This window comes from Chiloscyllium punctatum, chromosome 30 (assembly GCF_047496795.1).
Source record: "Chiloscyllium punctatum isolate Juve2018m chromosome 30, sChiPun1.3, whole genome shotgun sequence".
Taxonomy (NCBI): domain Eukaryota; kingdom Metazoa; phylum Chordata; class Chondrichthyes; order Orectolobiformes; family Hemiscylliidae; genus Chiloscyllium; species Chiloscyllium punctatum.
In genome coordinates, this window is record NC_092768.1 from 25,226,635 (window position 1) to 25,239,551 (window position 12,917).

General features: G+C 42.4%; 1 pseudogene; it reads right to left on the reverse strand.

Annotated features, from left to right (window-relative positions):
* LOC140455112 (uncharacterized) overlaps positions 1–12,917 on the reverse strand; it is an 86,809-nt pseudogene that overhangs the window by 64,311 nt on the left and 9,581 nt on the right.

Here is a 12,917-nt window from a genome sequence, read left to right on the forward strand (position 1 = left end):
TGCAATATCATGTCTAAAAGGACTGTAGATGAGTTACTCAAATGTTTTACTATGTTATGGTTCTGTTCGCCGAGCTGGGAATTTGTCTTGCAAACGTTTCGTCCCCTGTCTAGGTGACATCCTCAGTGCTTGGGAGCCTCCTGTGAAGCGCTTCTGTGATGTTTCCTCTGGCATTTATAATGGCCTGTCTCTGCCGCTTCTGGTTGTCAGTTCCAGCTGTCCGCTGTAGTGGCTGGTATATTGAGTCCAGGTCGATGTGTTTGTTGATAGAGTCTGTGGATGAGTGCCATGCTTCTAGGAATTCCCTGGCTATTCTCTATTTGGCTTGCCCTATAAATTCCCTGAACAGCCAGGGAATTCCGAGAGGCATGGCACTCATCCACAGACTCTATCAACAAACACATCGACCTGGACCCAATATACCGGCCACTACAGCGGACAGCTGAAACTGACAACCGGAAGCGGCAGAGACAGGCCATTATAAATACCGAGGAAACATCACAGAAGCGCTTCACAGGAGGCTCCCAAGCACTGATGATGTCACCTAGACAGGGGACGAAACATTTGCAAGTCAAATTCCCAGCTCGGCGAACAGAACCACAACAACGAGCACCCGAGCTACAAATCTTCTCCCAAACTTTGTTTTACTATGTAAAGACAATCCAGAGATTCAATCAGGTCATAGATCAAACTTTGCATCAACAATATTCAAGGAAGTTAAGGACAGCTTAGGTATAAAACAATTTAAATCAACTGTGAGGAGCATTAGAATAATAGTGTCAAACTTTAAGGACCATGGCTTATAGTCAAGGCTATTCAAAGAAATGGGATAAAGGAAATTAATTTGTAGTTTTTGCAGTTAGAGATGCACCCAACAAATTAACTAAGTTCAGTCCATCCAAATTAATTTTCAGACCTGAGCTGAGAGGACCACTGAAATTAATTAAGGAAATATTGGTAAGCAAGAGTTCAGTTACCACATATTTGAACTATGTCTATTTTAGTGTGTGAGTTGGCTCGACAGCATTTGAAAGTAGCACAGCAGGTGATGAAACAGAAAGCAGAAAACAACAAAAATTTGTGGTTTTACTAAAGGAGATAAATTGTTAGACCATAAGACTGTAAGACATTGGAGCAGAAATTAGGCCACATAGCCCATTCAGTCTGCTCTGCCATTCAATCATGGTTGATGAGAATCATAAGCCCATTCTTCCGTTTTCTCACTGTAACTTTTGATCCCCTTTACAATAAGAACATATCTATCTCCATCTTAAACACACTATGACGTGGCCTCAACAGCCTTCTGTGGTAGTGAATTCCATAGATTCACCACTCTCTGGCTGAAGATGTTTCTCCTTATCTCCATTCTAAAAGGTCTGTCCTTTACTCTAAGGCTGTGCCCTCAGGTCCTAGTGTCTCCTACCAATGGAAACATCTTCCCAACATCCACTCTGTCCAAGCCATTCAGTATTCAGTAAGTTTTAATTAGATCACCCCTCATCCTTCTAAACTCCATTTAGTGCAGACCTGAGTTCTCAAACTTTCCTCATACGTTACGCTGTTCATTCCTGGGACCATTCTCATGAATATCCTCTGAACATGCTCCAGGGCCAGTACATCCTTCCTGAAATATGGGGCCCAAAACTGCATACAATACTCCAAATGTGGCCTGACCAGAGCCTTATATAGTCTCAGAAGTACACGCCTCCTTTTATATTCAAGTCCTCTCAAAATAAATGCCACCATTGCATTTGCTTTCCTAACTACTGACTCAACCTGCAAGTTTACCTTGAGAGAATCCTGGACTAGAACTCCCAAGTCTCTTTGCACTTCAGACTCCTGAATTTTCTCCACATTTAGAAAATCGTCCATGCCTCTATTTTACCTACCAAAATGCATGACCTCACGCTTTGTCATGTTGTATTCCATCTGCCACTTCTTCATCCAATCTCCTAACCTGTCCAAATTCTTCTACAGCCTCCCTGTCTCCTCAATGCTACCCATGCTCTACCTATCTTTGTGTCATCTGCAAACTTAGCTAGAATGCTCTCAGTTCCTTCACCTTGATTGTTAATGTATAAAGTGAAATGTTGTGGTCTCAACACTGAGCCTTGTGAAACACCATTCCCTGCTTTCTGCCAGACAGCCAAGCTTCTATCCATGCTAGCACCTTGCCTCTAACATCATAGGCCGCTACCTTACTCAGTAGCCTTCTATGTGGTGCCTTGTCAAAGGCCTTTTTGAAGTCCAAGTAGATAATATCCAATGGTTCTCCTCAGTCTAATCTGCTTTTACTTCCTCAAAGAATTCTAGCAGATTTGTCAGTCATGACCCACCCTTGATGAAACTGTGCTGACTCTGTCCTATTTTACCATATACTCCCAAGTATTCAGAAATCTCATCCATCATAATGGATTCAAGGATCTTACCCACGACCGAGGTTAGGCTAATTGGTCTGCAATTTCCCCTCTTCTGCCTTACTCCCTTTTGACACTCTCCCTGGTGTCTTATATTAGTGATTTTGCAGTACACTGCAACACTTCCTGATTCTAGTGATTCCTGAAAAATTACCACTAATGCCTCCACTATCTCTTCAATTATCTCCCTTAGAACACTGGGGTATAGTCTAAATGGTCCTTGTGATTTATCCACCCTCAGACCATTTAGTTTTCTCGCACCTTTTCCTTGGCGATAGCCACCATACTCATCTCTGCTCCCTCAATCTCTTGATTTTTTGGGATATTACTTGTGTTTTGCACTGTGAAGACTGATGTGAAATAATTATTCAGTTCCTCAGCCATTTCTCTCTTGTGTCATTTTCCAGCAGCCCAATGTCCACATTTGTCTCTCTTTTGCCCTTTTCGTATTGAAAGAAACCCTGACAGTCTTCCTTTGTATTACTGGCTAGCTTACCCTCATATTTAATTTTCACCCTCCTTATTTCTTCTTTTTTTGTCCTCTGTTGATCTTTGTAAACTTTCCAATCCTCTGGTTTCCCACTATTCTTTGCTACTTTATATGCTTTTGTTTTGCTTTTATGCTATCCCTGACTTCCCTCGTCAGCCATAGTTGTCTCATCCTCCATTACCATGCTTTTTTTTTCTTTGGGATGAATCTCTGCTGTGCCTCTGAATTACTCCTAAAATCTCCTGCCATTGCTGTAGCACTGTCTTCCCTGCTCGGCTCCTCTCCCAGTCAATTCTACCCAACTCCTCCCTCGTGCCTCTGTAGTTATGTTTATTCAGCTGAAATACCATTACTGCTGATTCTATCTTCACTGCTCACTGTTTCACCTTAAGTTCCCTTACTAAGTCTATATCATTGCACGACACTAAATCCAGTATTGCCGGTTCCCTCATGGGCTCAATCACAATCTGCTCCAAAAAGCCACCTCATATACATTCCACAAATTCCCTTTCTTGCAAACACTACCAATCTGATTTTCCCAGTCTACCCACATATTGAAATCTCTCAATGATCACTGTAACTTTGTCTTTCCTACACATCTTTTCTGTCTCCTGGTGTATCTTGCACCCTAGTTCATGATTATTATTTGCAGGCCTGTACATGACTCCAACTATGTTTGTTTTTTAACCCTTGCAGCTCCTCACTTGTACCCCACACAGATTCTACACCATCTGACCCTACTTTGTTTCTCACTTTTAATTTAATTTAATTTCTTACTAATAGAACAACCCCACTCCTCTGCCACCTGCCTACCTTTACAATAGGATGCATATTGTCTAATATCCCAATCTTGATCTCCTTGCAGCCATGTCTCCGTGATGCCCACCACCTCATACCTGCCAATTTCGATCTGCACGACAAGCTCATTTATCTTATTCCTTACACCGCGTGCATTCAGATACAACACCTTCAGTCCTGTATTAATTGTCCCACCTCTCATAGTCATTTGTTTGCCCAGTGTACTTGAAGTATGATTGCTAACTCTTTCCAGATACTCTGTCCAATTTGTGTCTGTGCTGGAGATTTTAAAAACCTCTCTCAAGTTCTGCAGTTTTACCTCCTCTTTTAATTCAGGTTTTCTAATTTCCCCTATACCACTCTATTTAGTTTAAATTGTTATTGTTGCTCCCAGTGATAGGTTAAACTTTAAAAGCAAGTTTTAGTGGACCTTATCAAATTGAAAGGAAATTGAGTGAGATGATTTATTGAATTAAAATGCCAGAGGGAAGGAATACTCACACAATGTGTCCTGTGAATATGCTCAAGCGGTATTTTGATAGGAAAGAGAAGCAAAAGGAGAATGTGGTACTTGGAGTGAATAACTAAATCCAGATATATTTGAATTTGATATTCCTCAAATTAAATTTAACAGTGAGGGAGTTTTTAAAAATTGGGAAAAATTATTGAGTTACTCTCCAGAGGAAAACTGAAATGATCTGAAACAGTTATTGCAATCACGTGGAGGGATACGTAGAAATATGTAGAGATTATGCATGATGTAGATATAGGAAATGCTTTTCCAATTAAGCAACAGTCTAACCATCTAAGATTGGCATAGGTTCAAAATTGATTGAAAGCATGCTGGAAGGCAATATAGTCAAAGTGAGTTGCAGCAACTGGTGATCATAACAATGATGCCAAAATCAGATGATACCCAACATTTTTGTGTTGATTATGATAAAATCACTGAAGTTACAAAATCTGATTTATATCCTATTCCAAGGCTGGAAAATTGTATTGAGAAGGTGAACAAGCAATTTATATTTCTAAATTGAACTTACTCAAAGGATACTGGCAGATACCTTTATCTGAGAGAGCGAAGGAAATTTCAGCTCTTGTGATACCGAGTGGACTTTACCAATTTTAAGTTATGGCATCTGGTATGAAAAATGCATCAGCCTACATCTCAAACACTAACTGATAAAATCATTTGGGATTACCCAATTCTGTTGCATACATAGATGATGCAGTGATTTTTGGCACAAATGGAAGGAACATTTGGAGCATCTATTGAAATTATTCAATCTACTTCAGAAGGTGGGCTTGGTGATAAACCTGGCTAAGAGTGATTTCACAAAAGCCCAAGTCATGTTCCTTGGCCGTACCATTGGACATGGGCAGATGGCCCCATGAGATGTGAAATTAAAGATTATTGTGGAGTTTTCCATGTCAAAGCTGAAGAAGGAAGTAGTACGATTCTTGGGACTGAGTGATTTTTATCAAAACATTTGTATCAAATTTTAGCAGTGTGGTTGCTTCACTGACTGAAGCAACACAGAAAATTTCAGTGATTGCAGAAATGTCAGAAGGCACTTGACAGGATGAAAGCTATATTAACCATTACCCCAATGTTAGCCACACCTATTTATGCAGAACCATTCAAAGTGGCTATCGATGCGAGTGATGCGGGTGTTGGTGCTGGACTCTTACAAGAATACAAAAAGGTAGAAAAGTCTATTGGGTATTCTTCCAGAAAGTTGAATATTTATTAACAGTAATATTCCACAATTGAGGAAGAGACCTTGAGTTTGATGTTGGCATTGTAACATTTTAACATTTATCTTGCCAGTAATGTGTCGAAGACAATTGTATGTACTGACCATAATCCCTTAACGCTTTTGCAAAAATCTAATGATGCATGTACCAGGCTGTTCAGATGGAGTTTGTTGTTATAACCATTTAAATTGAAAATTATGCACATGGCAGGACGAGAGAACATAATTGCCAAGGCATTGTCATGACTTTGATGAAGGAAGATGGTGTTCGGTGACAAAGAAATGGACTGTCGTATTGAATGTTTGTAGGTTTACAGTCAGTGTAATATATATGTATTGTAGTGTACAAAGAGCATAAAACTAAAGGTTTTTAAAAATGAAGACATCTTTGCATATTGATGGTTCATTCTTTAAGTGGGGTGGTGTGACATTATGGAGGCTTTATAAATGTATTTTGTCCTGCTCTTTTTAATAAAGATAGGTTGAGACACAGGTGAACAGCACTCTGTTCTAAGCTAACAAGTAAACAGCTTGTGAGGTCTTGGATTTTTCTTTTAAGTTGGAAAAATAGAAGCATCATGAATGGGTGGAGTCAGGTTCCCATAGGTACAGGGTTTTTGAAGCTGCCATACATCTCACCCTGCTACAGCAAAAGGCTTGAATTCTCGCTCTCTCTCTCTCTCTCTCTCTCTCTCTCTCTCTCTCTCTCTCTCGCTCTCTCTCTCTATCTATACCATGATTTTCTCTTGATGTTATTTCCTTCTTGACTGGAAAAATATTGCATGTGAGTCAATCAATTTTACTGAATATGCCAAGGTTGTGTATATTGGATGCTACTATATTAGAATTGTGGTGTTTAGTAGTTAAATAATCTATTATTCTTTTCAGTTCTCCATCAAGAGTTAAAGTTATACCAAAGATCTTCTTTCCTTTTGTTTGTATTTTAACTTGTTTGTAGGGTAAGAGTAAAATGCATTTTGTAACCAATTTAATTTCATCTGGAACTCATTTGCTTTTAAATAAGGTAAAAGTTAGGGTCTTTATTATGCTATCTCCTTGATATAGTTGAAGGGGACTTGGTTTGGTCCATAACACAAGCAACTCATATTCTCCACCCAGCTGACCTCATTGCTCACAAGACAAAGATTTTCACAGTGCCTCGATACGTGATAATAAATTCAATTCAATTCAATTCAATTCATTACAATCACTACATCCCTCCCATTCTGAGTGTGCAGAAATAGACCAATCCTTTCTCTTGGAGAAAATCATGGGATATTTTAGCAGTGTATCAGGTTCATTTGACTTGGCATCAAACATGGGCTGCATGTAATGCACAGGAGCTGGCCTTTTGTGCCTGGAACACCTTCGCCAAACTTCATTCTCTTCTGGCAGCAAAGGCATCAAGGTAGCTACTTCTGTCAAGTCCAAATCTGATACAGAGGATTCAGTTTGATGGAGAAAGTGAATCCACAGGTTGCAACAGCATTTCAGACATTCCAAGGACAGGGTATGTTTTGTTGCGGCACTGTTTACAAGTTTACAGCTTTCATATGGTCCAAATGCTTATTCAGGATCATCACACCTGCTAGAATGTTAAAACCCATTAGCCCTGACCTGAGGTTAACCATGCCTCTGACCTATGTGAGGCGATTTCCATGATTGCTTATACCAAACTTGGCCCACTGTATTAAACCATCTCTCTTACTTACAGAAGTTGTGTCCTGCACTGGTGTTCCTGATGGCATGTCACCTTCTTTCCCAGGTCCGGGAAGATCAGACTTAACCTCATGCGGGGTTTTTGACCCATTAGCAATTCTGCTGATGCTATTCCTGTAGCTGCATTTGGGATGGTCCCACAATCAACAAATGTGACAGCTTGGTATCTAATGAGGCTGCAGGCTGTTTCTTTAATCCACCTTCATGGTTTGGCGTGCACTTTCTGCCAAGCCATTGGATGATGGGTAGTATGGAGCTGACTGTGTATGTCAAATCCCATTCAATATTAAAGAAGTAACTAAAGTCCCTCCTAGTAAATGATAGCCTGTTAACTGTGACCAACACTTCTGGGACTCCATGTGTTCAAAATATATGCGCAGTTTTTCTACCAGCATCCCCATGTTTGAGGAATGAATTCTATGCATGTCCATCTACTTTGATTCAGTGTCTACCATGACTAAGAATATTGAACGCATGAAAGAACCTGCATAGTTGACATGCAACCAGAGTCCAAGGTTTGCTTGGCCATTCCTATGGATGTGGGAAGCTTCTGGCAGTAATTCTTGTCCTTGTTGACACTCTGAGCACTGCTCTGCCCCTAATGGGGCTGTATCTGTGTCCAAGCCTGGCCATCAGCCATAACTCATTGCCAACATCTTCATTTTGGAGACCCCTGAATGACCCTGGTGGAATTTAGCCACTGTCTAGTAGTGACCTTTGCTTGGGAAAATCACCCTTGCTCCTCATAACAATATGTCAGCCTTTACACTGAGCTTGTCTCTCCAGTCGAGAAAGGTTTCAATTCTAGTTGTAATGGCCCTTTGGTTTCCCCCATTAATAACAGATGTTTCCATTTATAAGGACTGGATCTTTGTGCCTAAAATCTGATATTCTTAGCTGTGACTGGGATCATGTCATGAAAATTTAATGTTAGGGGCACCACTGGTGACGTATCTGCCAGCAAGAGAAGGCTCAATATATCGCATTTGCTACTTGGCCTCCTGGATGGTGTTTTAACTTATAATTATAAGTACTTAGTATTAAAATTCACTGCTGAATGTGGCCCAAACTTATAGGGAGCACTGCCTTGTCCTCTTCAAGTAGGGTAAATAATCAGTGATTATCACAAATTTCCATCCATAAAAGTATTGGTGGAACTTCCTGAGCCCAATTATGACTGCCAATCCATTTTCTGGGTGTATTTACAAGCTGCATTAGCCAAATTCCTGGGTGCATAAGCTATTGGGTGTTCCTTTTCATTGGGCCACTATGAGCTAATACCATCCTGATGCCATACAGGGAAATATCACATGTCAATACCAGATCATTCTTGGGACCATAATGTGCCACATTAGAGGCATGGCAGCTGTTTATTTACTTCATTGAATGTTAGGCTTATCTATGAGAGCGCTTTCAAGGCTTATGCAAAGGTGCAAGGAGGATGAAAGGTTATGTATAATCTTTCCACAATAATTTATCAGACCAAAAAATGCCCCAAGCTCCTGACAGGCATAGGTGTCCGGGCATCTTTGATTGCCCTCACTTGGTGGCACGGTGGTTCAGTGGTTAGCATTGCTGCCTCCCAGCAGCAGGGACGCAGGTTCAATTCTGTATGGAATTTGCACATTCTCCCCATGTCTGCGTGGTTTCCTCCAGATGCTCTGGTTTCCTCCCGCAGCCCAATGATGTGCAGGTTAGGTGAATTGGCCATACTAAATTGCCCATAGTGTTCAGGGATATATGGATTAGGTGCATTGTTCTGGGAGAAAGTGAGGACTGCAGATGCTGGAGATCACAGCTGAAAAATGTGTTGCTAGAAAAGCGCAGCAGGTCAGGCAGCATCCAAGGAGCAGGAGAATCGATATTTCGGGCATAAGCCCTTCTTCAGGAATGATGAAGGTGTGCCAAGCAGGTTAAGATAAAAGGTAGGGAGGAGGGACTTGGGGGAGGGGCGTTGGGAATGCGATAGATGGAAGGAGATTTCAGGTGAGGGTGATAGGCTGGAGAGAGGGTGGGAGCGGAGAGGTCAGGAAGAGGATTGCAGGTCAAGAAGGCGGTGCTGAGTTTGAGGGTTGGGACTGAGATAAGGTTGTAGAGGAGGCCACAACGGGTGCAGCGGATGCAGTAAATGATGTGTGTGGAGGTGCAGGTGAATTTGTGTTGTGGAGCAGGCTACATTGGGGAGACAGGCCGCCTACTTGCAGAACATTTCAGAGAACACCTCAGGGACACCCAAACCAACCAACCCAACCGCCCCGTGGCTGAACACTTTAACTCCCCCTCCCACTCCACCAAAGACATGCAGATCCTTGGCCTCCTCCATTGCCAGACCATAGCAACATGATGTCTGCAGGAAGACTGCCTCATCTTCCGCCTAGGAACCCTCCAACCACAAGGGATGAATGCAGATTTCGCCAGCTTCCTCATTTCCCCTCCCCCAACCTTATCTCAGTCCCAACCTTTCAAATTTGGAAACTCTTCTCTCCAATGGTCAGCCTGAGAAGAAGGGAGGTAGAAGGGGATATTGGGAAGGGGAGGAATCATCATCACTATATGTAAAACTGGATGATTCAGGAGTGAGTTTCTGATGTTTGCTTTATCACAAACAGATGTTAAAGACAATGTGGATTTTTATTTTCCCCTGAGACATGATGGATCTACAGGCAAGATCAGGGAATGTGGAGCAAAAACGGGTGAAATGATTTGAGATCCTCCATAATCCAATGAAACGGCAGCAGAGATTTCCAGCCCAGAGGGTCCAATCCTGTTCCTGTAAATGTGAAAGCAAATCTGCCTCTGTCTGAAGAGGAGGCTTCAGATCCTGTTGTGAGGAGATGCAGGGAAGGTCCCCCTGTTCCTGATCAGCATTCTTCACACAACAATCAGGGCCAGCAAACAAAAAAGACCTTCCAAAGAAGTGTCACTGGCCCCAAAACGTTAACTTTGCTTTCTCTCCATAGATGATGCCAGACCAGCTAAGCTTTTCCAGCAACTTATGTTTTTGTTTCTGATTAACAGTTCTTTCGGATTTTAAATTACGTAACAAATTGATGAATTTAACGATGAAGTAAAAAGTATCAAACAAAGTAGTTTCTTAAAACTCGTATTTTTATTGCACCTTCCAAGAATGAGAATAATTAGAGTGGAAAATGCCAATTCGGCGATTATCAGTGCTTTGTTGGTGCCAGAAAACACATCATATAAATTATAATTCAGCGCATACAGGGACAATATTAACAAGGTTACAGATAGACAGTGTTTGACTCATGCTTTTAATAAAACAGACGATGACATAGTGGTGTTTGAAGGATTATTTCACTGATATACACAATGAAGACAGGCAATAAATCAGGCAATTAATGAAAACTATAACTACATTTACTTTCCAGTGTGCACCAACTTAACTGTATTTAAAATGGTTCAATATCTGATCATGACATCCACAATCAGTTCACCCCCCCACTTGCAAATCTGAAATAGTTTGCAAATCAATATTTCCAGCAATTTCACCCCATGTGGATATTCAAATACTTCTCAGACATATTCTGACTCTAATTTTAAATAAGCTCCCATAGTCAGAGGAGATTCCTTTCCTCCATTTTATGACAGAGTAGTGACATGCTGGACAATATTTACAGGCCTGAGCAAAACAAGTTGCTTCTCAGTGTCATTGTGCCACATGGGAAATATACATTACAGCAACATGGTGAGAGTCTGAACAAAATCAATATGACATTTCTGTTATGATTACAAGAAACAAAACAAATTAACTAAAAAACAATTTAATGACCCAGGCAGCATGAGAACAGCCCTCCTTCTTTGCCCCAGCCCTACACAACTCCTTGCTGATCTTTCAGTTCTAAGTTCCGATACAGGGTTTAATCCCGGAATGTTAACCTGGATTCTCTCTCCACCTGTGACTGAGATCGACCCCCATCAGTTTACAGCTGGCAGGAGGCAGGGGGACGGGGTGAAATTATGGGATGGATCTGTCAGTGCCCTTTAATCCCGCAGATTGTCAGTGGGCCGGGGTTTTTCCCATCATCATTCTCTCCCAGGTAGAAGATGGGAAAGATCCTCTCAGTGAAAGTGTGGGTGAAAGTGTGGAGATGGGACATGGTGTCCGCATTGTAAAATGACACCTGTCCACCCTCATCGTCCAGGAAAACCCCGATCTTCCAGGGATGCACATTCGGGGAGAGGGGAATGTCAGAGGAGGGGGTGGCAGCTAAATAACCATCTTCGGGTAACAGCCACACAGCCCAGACTCCGGTCTCGAGGCTTGGATCATCCTCTCCTCTCCTCTCCACAGACTCTCGGGACACACCCAGAAACCATTCTGTCTTCTCCCCCACCTCCACCTCCCAGTAATGTCTCCCTGATGTGAATCCCTCTGATCCCAGGACACATTCCCAGTGTTCAAATCTCTCCGGGGAGTCAGGGAGCGGTTGCCATTTGTCTCTGAGTCTCACACTGGTCCGGTTCTCAGACAGGATGAGCCGGGGATGGGCTGTGTTCGGATCCAGAGTCACAGGGGCTGGAGCTGGGGGAGAGATCAAATAACACCATCAGAGAGAGGAAGGCAGAGAGAGAACAGGGAGACTGAGGGGAGTAGGTTGTGAGGAGTTGAGAGACAGAGGGGGATGGGAGTGGAGGGGATATAGGGCAAGTCTGGAAAAGGGGAGTTTGAAGGAGGGAAGGGTCAGGGAAAGGGGAGTGAGTGAGGGAGAGTGCAGTGAGTGATGAGAATGGAGGAATGAGGAGAAAGGATGGGTAAGGTGGAAGGCTGGGGAGGGAGCAGTGAGGGAGGTGAGAGGGATCATTTGGAGGGGAGTGGGTGAGGAAATGAAGTGGACAGGAAGAACAAAACCTTAACCTTAATTTTATCGCAGGAGGGAGGGGAAGGTTAAAGAGAGGGGAAGAGTGAGGAGATGTGTGTTAGACAGTGGAGATTGAGGAGAGGTGGGAGAGAGAGGAGGGTAGAGTGAAGGGGCGATATGAGAGAGAGAGGTGTGGAGAATGAGGGGGAACTCAGAGGGAGGTGAGCAATGGGAGGATTGAGTGCCCAGGTGAGAGCAATGAAAGGGGTCAACTGAGGGCTGAGAAGGTTGAGAGTAGGTTGGGGAGTGCAGTGTCATCTGGAGAGCCAGGAGGAGTGGGGAGAAGAAGGGGGAATTGTGGAGAGGGAAAGTGTGGTGGTAGTGGCAAGGGGGAGTGCACTGGTGAGGGTAAACTGAAGCATAAGGTGAGGGGAGAGTGAGGGGAAGAGAGTATGGCAGAAGTGGAGGGAGAAGAAGCACAAGGGGTGAGTGAAGAGTGAACTCACAGAAGATGACGGTGACTGTGTGGTTTGAAATTAAGTTGATGAAATTTCAATAAATGCCTGATCTGGAGGAGCCAGCGTTGGACTTGGGTGGACAAAATTAAAAACCATACAATGCCAAGTTATAGTCCATCAGGTTTATTTGGAAGCACTAGCTTTCATAGCACTGCTCCTTCATCTGGTAGTTGTGAAGTGGGATCATATGACACAGAATTGATAGCAAAAAATTACAGTATCATGTAAATGAAATTATGTATTGAACAAACTAATTGTAATGAAGAGTTTCATCTTTTAGAATGGGTTGCAGCTTTTGGTGCATTAGTACATAAATCCCAGCATTTCTTTTAAGTCACATTCCCAAGATAACTTAAGGCTTTATCAAAAAAGAAAGTGACATCTAAGCTCAGACAATG